Source organism: Clarias gariepinus, chromosome 18 (assembly GCF_024256425.1).
Source record: "Clarias gariepinus isolate MV-2021 ecotype Netherlands chromosome 18, CGAR_prim_01v2, whole genome shotgun sequence".
Classification (NCBI taxonomy): Eukaryota; Metazoa; Chordata; class Actinopteri; order Siluriformes; family Clariidae; genus Clarias; species Clarias gariepinus.
The window spans coordinates 25,909,185-25,915,534 of NC_071117.1; positions in this window are offsets into that span (position 1 = coordinate 25,909,185).

The window sequence follows — 6,350 nt, forward strand, 5'->3', positions numbered from 1 at the left end:
TGATCTGACTGTTCTCATTAAAGTCACATGACTGTCTATCAGATATGTATCTGATATAGGACCACATATGAAAGTGACACAGGTACGCTCTGAAAAACATCAGATTTGTGTGTTGGATAGATGTTTAAAAAAACGAATCTGTGTCACATAAGGTTACAAAATTTAATTGAATTTTCTTCAGGCTGGTGGTGTGAATGTTGGTTTTCTGCTAGCTTTTGTGCAAACAACCCTGACAATAACGGAGTTAAACTATATTTCCATAATCCCTTGGCACGTTCATGACACTGTATAATAATGCAGCATGATCAAAACTGCTCAGTGTTTGTGTGAGTGTGTTATACGTATTGTAAGTGTAAACCCATGTGTTTAGCCTGTTAACTCGTCCACAGTGATCTTGGTCTTGTTTTAAAGGTTACACTTTTGGGATTTTTCATAGCAGACTAATTGTCCGAATTAATGACACAGAGTGATTGGGGAATTTTAGTTTCACATGAGTCCTGACCATAAACCTTTATACTGGTCAAAGGTAGAATAATGTGGGGTATTAGCCATACACGTAGTCAAAACCTGTTTATACACCCTAAAAAATGCTGGGTTAAAAACAACCCAATCTGGGTTGTTTTTAACCCAGCTGCTGGGTAACTATTGGACTAACTAAATGATGGGTTAATTTAACCCAGCAAAATGGGTTATTTTTTTAACCCAGCAAAATGGGTTAAATATTCAACCCAAATGCTGGGTCATATTTAACTATAATGCTGGGTTAATTCTACCACATAAATTGGGTAAATGTTCTACCCAGATGTTGGTTCATTTTAACTGGAATGTTGAGTTAATTCTACCTCACAAATAGTTATTATTTTCATGTTTTACAGTGAATCTGTAAAAAAAAAAAAAAACTACCCACGTCTATTAAACCGTTAAATTACTTTGATATACTGGTTTATTACCAAAAAAACTTAAAAGTTTTGCAAACCATACATATATGCAATAAACAATAAATGTTCATAGAAAAAACGTTTATTTTTCAAAAGCACTCGAACAGATAATCAAAAGCGACATCATTACTATACTATTATTCATAAGGGCAGAATGGAGTAATAACACAAATAGGCTGAGGCAGCTTCTACAGAGCAGGATCTCTTTGTGACATTAGATATCTTTTCTGAAGAACAAAACTATCCAGCCCTGGTTCCGTTTTAACATACAAACACTCTCTATGACTTTTCAAGTAGGCCTTGCTATTTCATAGCAACTTTAAATAGTTAATGTAAAAAATATAAAGTGCCTTGAAGCACACATGGACCGCCCCAAGTAGTGTGTATTGCTCCACAGCCTGTCCCACCAGAATGACGAATGCATGAGAGCAGCGCTGGTCATTATCTCCCAACGTCAGGATGTAGGGTACGGCCTGCTGGAGGTATTCCACCATGTTGGTGCCAACCTTAGAAAGAAATGAAAGAAAGTTAAAAATTTGTTGAATAACAAAGATTAAACTGAATAAGACTATCAATTTAATGTGTAATAGGATTTATACTAAATAAAAAAATGACAAAGCTAGGGTATAGGTAACCTGAAACAAAAACATGGAGACAGCTACTACCAAAAATAAAATAAGCAAAATAAGCATGGCTTTTGGGATAAAGCTCATATATATATGAGCTTTATTAGACTAGTTGGTCTTGTGGTCTGTGTTGATTTTAAGCTAATTACCGAGGAGATGCATTGTCATAGCTGGGGTCATACTGGCACATTATAAATCACCCAAATATTAATACTTCCATCTAGTAGTTATCTGTACAGCTGACTGATAGTTAATTAAGTCACAAGCAACTTTGGTTAAAGAGAGCTACCTGGTTAGCTTACATGCAGCAGTCATATTTGCATACTACTTGCCAAAGGGGGAAAGGTGTAAAATATTGTTATAACTCGGGAGAAACGCGGGCGACTTTTGACCGCAGAGTAAATTACTAGCTAGTGAAAAACGGGAGGGTTAGCAGGTGTGTATATTTTTGAGAGGGTCAGTGTTTTGTAACACTCCAGCATTTTATTGTCTCAAACAGTAAGATTAATAAAGTTCTAATGTTAACTAAATGTTAGCGTCATGCTAATACTACAGTTACAGTTTCGTCACCCTGCAAACATTCTACAGAGAAAGATAAAAAGCTCAGACATCTTATCCGTTTCTTTCACACACAGGTGGGGTTTTTTGGCTAACTATAGCAGCTACTGTCAGCTAAATTATCTTACCTCAGACCAGCCCGAAAGTTTAAGTGTAACCTTAACACGGTAACAGTAATAAATCTCACATATAGTAATAATGTTTCAGTCATATGTGACTTAGGTAGGTGAGTGAACATGTGTATACAGACCTTGTATTTACAGTAACGTCATTTTTTCTTAAATGAACCGTCATCAGCGGTGTGGGAGCTCAAGAGAGACACGAAGCTCTGACTGACAGCCGCTGAATACACCGGTGATCTTTGGGGGAGGAGCCAATCAAACTTCAACCCAGCAGCTCGGTTACACAAAAACTACCCAACTCTCTGTAAATAACCCAGAAAAATGACCCAACAGAGGCAACCCAGCGTTTGGGTAGAAAAAACAACCCAGCGTTTTTTAGAGTGTACAGTATGTAGTTGTGATTTTTCTCTCTCTGGTTATAAGAGAGAGGATAAAGATTTAAATAATTAATTAATTTGTTTGTTTGTTTATTCATTTATTTATTAACACTTTAGATCAACAGTGCATTTCAGTCTTTCAATAATTGTGTGTGTTTGGTTGTAGCTCAATATATCACATTATCTTGTTGGTTGCTACAAAGGAGAGAAAAGCCGTGGTAACTTTAAAAGTAAGCCAGGGATGGAAACCTGGAGAGCCAAGGTCTTATATCGTTTGTCTTTGAGCACTAAGATAGCTCTTACAGCAATGTTAATCCATTATACCATGACACACACCTGGGAGAGACCTTTAATACTTTCTGCAAGTTACCTTGATAATGAGGCTATTTTATTTTTAAAAAAGTGGTAGTGGACTTATTATAGATGCATAACGTTGATGTTTGTGCTCTACATGGATGGTGCCATAAATGCAACCACGGGGGTCGCAATCCAGTGTCTTCTTGTGCCAGTCCCAAGTCTGGATAAATGCAGAGGGTTGTGTCAGGAAGGGCATCCGACGTAAAACATTTGCCAAATCAATGATGCGAATCAAGAATATAATTCCCATACCAGATCGGTCGTGGCCCGGGTTAACAACGACCGCCACTGGTGCTGTTGACCTACAGGGTGCTGGTGGAAATTGGGCTACCGTTGGTCGAAGAAGAAGAGGAGGAAGGCGTGTTCGTAAGCAGAGAGAGAAGAGGAAAGGCAAGAGTTTAGGAGTGATAGTGGGGACTCTGAATGTTGGGACCATGACAGGGAAGGGAAGAGAGTTAGTTGATATGATGCAGAGAAGAAAGGTGGATATACTGTGTGTACAGGAGACCAGGTGGAAAGGTAGCAAGGCTAGAAGCTTAGGATCAGGGTTCAAATTGTTTTACCATGGTGTGGATAGGAAAAGAAATGGATTAGGAGTTATACTAAAAGAGGAGTTTGTAAGGAATGTTCTAGAGGTGAAGAGAGTATCAGATAGGGTGATGAGTCTGAAGCTGGAAATTGAAGGGATAATGTTTAATGTTGTTAGTGGTTATGCCCCACAGGTAGGATGTGAGTTAAAAGAGAAGGAGAAATTCTGGAGTGAGTTAGATGAAGTGATGCAGAGCATCCCCAGAGGTGAAAGAGTGGTAATTGGTGCAGACTTCAATGGACATGTTGGGGAAGGGAACAGAGGTGATGAAAATGTGATGGGCAGGTTTGGTTTTCAGGACAGGAATGTAGAAGGACAGATGGTGGTGGAGGCAGAAGCACTCAGGTCGACTACACCTTGTGTCGACGTTGTAACCTGAAAGAAATCAGTGACTGCAAAGTGTTGGTAGGGGAGAGTGTAGCCAGACAACACAGAATGGTGGTGTGCAAAATAACCCTGGTGGTGAGGAAGGCGAAGAGGACAAAGGCAGAGCAGAGGACAAAGTGGTGGAAGCTGAGAAAGGAAGAATGTTGTGAAGTCTTTAGGGAGGAGTTGAGACAGGCTATGGGTGGTCAGGAGGTGCTTTCAGTTGACTGGACAACTACAGCCAATGTGATCAGGGAGACAGGTAGGAGGGTACTTGGTGTATCATCAGGTAAGGGGAAAGTGGACAAGGAGACTTGGTGGTGGAATGAGGAAGTCCAGGAGTGTATACAGTGAAAGAGGCTAGCTAAGAAGAAGTGGGACACTGAGAGGACTAAAGAGAGTAGACAGGAGTACAGGGAGATGCAGAGTAAGGTGAAGGTAGAGGTGGCAAAGGCCAAACAAAGAGCATATGAGGACTTGTATGCTAGGCTAGACAGTAAGGAGGGAGAGGGGGATCTGTACAGGTTGGCAAGGCAAAGAGATAGAGATGGGAAGGATGTGCAGCAGGTTAGAGTGATTAAAGATAGAGATGGAAATGTACTGACAGATGCCAGGAGGGTGATGGGAAGATGGAAGGAGTACTTTAAGGAGTTGATGAATGAGGAAAACGAAAGAGAACAAAGAGTAGAAGAGGTGACTGTTGTGGAACAGGAAGTAGCAAATATTGGTAGAAGTGAGGTGAGAAGGGCGTTGAAGAGGATGAAGAGTGGAAAGGCTGTTGGTCCTGATGACATACCTGTGGAGGTATGGAAGTGCTTAGGAGAGGTGGCAGTAGAGTTTTTGACAAGTTTGTTTAACAAGATCTTGGAGAGTGAGAGGATACCAGAGGAATGGAGGAGAAGTGTATTGGTGCCAATTTTTAAGAACAAGGGAGATGTGCAAAGCTGTGGCAATTATAGAGGTATAAAGCTAATGAGCCAGACAATGAAGCTGTGGGAAAGAGTAGTGGAAGCTAGGTTAAGGGCAGAGGTAAGCATTTGTGAGCAGCAATATGGTTTTATGCCTAGAAAGAGTACATCAGATGCAGTTTTTGCTTTGAGGATGCTGGCGGAGAAGTACAGAGAAGGTAACAGGGAGTTGCATTGTGTCTTTTTAGATTTAGAGAAAGCGTATGACAGGGTGCCAAGAGAGGAGCTGTGGTATTGTATGAGGAAGTCTGGAGTGGCAGAGAAGTATGTTAGAGTGGTGCAGGACATGTTTGAGAGCTGTAAGACAGTGGTAAGATGTGCTGTAGGTGTGACGGAAGAGTTTAAGGTGGAGGTGGGTCTGCATCAAGGATCGGCTCTAAGCCCCCTTTTGTTTGCTCTGGTGATGGACAGGATGACAGATGAGGTAAGACAGGAGTCCCCATGGACTATGATGTTTGCAGATGACATTGTGCTCTGTAGCGAGAGCAGGGAACAGGTGGAGGAAAATTTGGAGAGGTGGAGGTATGCTCTGGAAAGCAGAGGAATAAAGGTTAGCCGAAGCAAGACGGAATACATGTGTGTAAATGAGAGTGACCCAGGAGGATCGGTGAGGCTACAGGGAGCAGAGGTAAAGAAGGTGCAGGATTTTAAGTACTTGGGGTCAACGGTCCAGAGCAACGGGGAGTGTGGAAAGGAGGTGAAGAGGCGGGTACAGGCAGGTTGGAATGGGTGGAGAAAAGTGTCAGGTGTGTTGTGCGATAAAAGAGTATCAGCGAGAATGAAAGGAAAGGTGTACAGGACAGTGGTGAGACCAGCGATGCTCTACGGCTTAGAGACAGTGGCGCTGAAGAAAAGACAGGAGGCAGAGTTGGAGGTAGCAGAGCTAAAGATGTTGAGGTTCTCTTTGGGAGTGACAAGGATGGATAGGATTAAGAATGAGTTTATCAGAGGGACAACCCACGTTAGATGTTTTGGAGATAAAGTCAGAGAGGCCAGATTGAGGTGGTTTGGGCATGTTCAGAGGACAGACTGTGAATATATCGGTAGAAGGATGCTGAGGTTGGAACTGCCAGGCAGGAAGTCTAGAGGAAGACCAAAGAGGAGATTTATGGATGCAGTGAGAGAGGACATGAAGTTAGTTGGTGTGAGAGAAGAGGATGGAGAGGATAGGGTTAGATGGAGGCAGATGATTCGCTGTGGCGAGCCCTGAAAGGAAACAGCTGAAAGACAAAGAAGAAGAAGAAGATAGATGGTGCTATGACATCACAGATGAGTTTGGTGATCATCGAATAACAGTAAATGTGAATTTTATGAGTTGTATCAACCTAAATTTCCAATGTAGTCTTTGTATAGCAGTCTTTGTTTATACAGGAGCAGATTACAGAGAGTATTTCTTCTGACACTCATGCTATTTTAACATACTTTATGCAAATTATTCAGAAACCTATT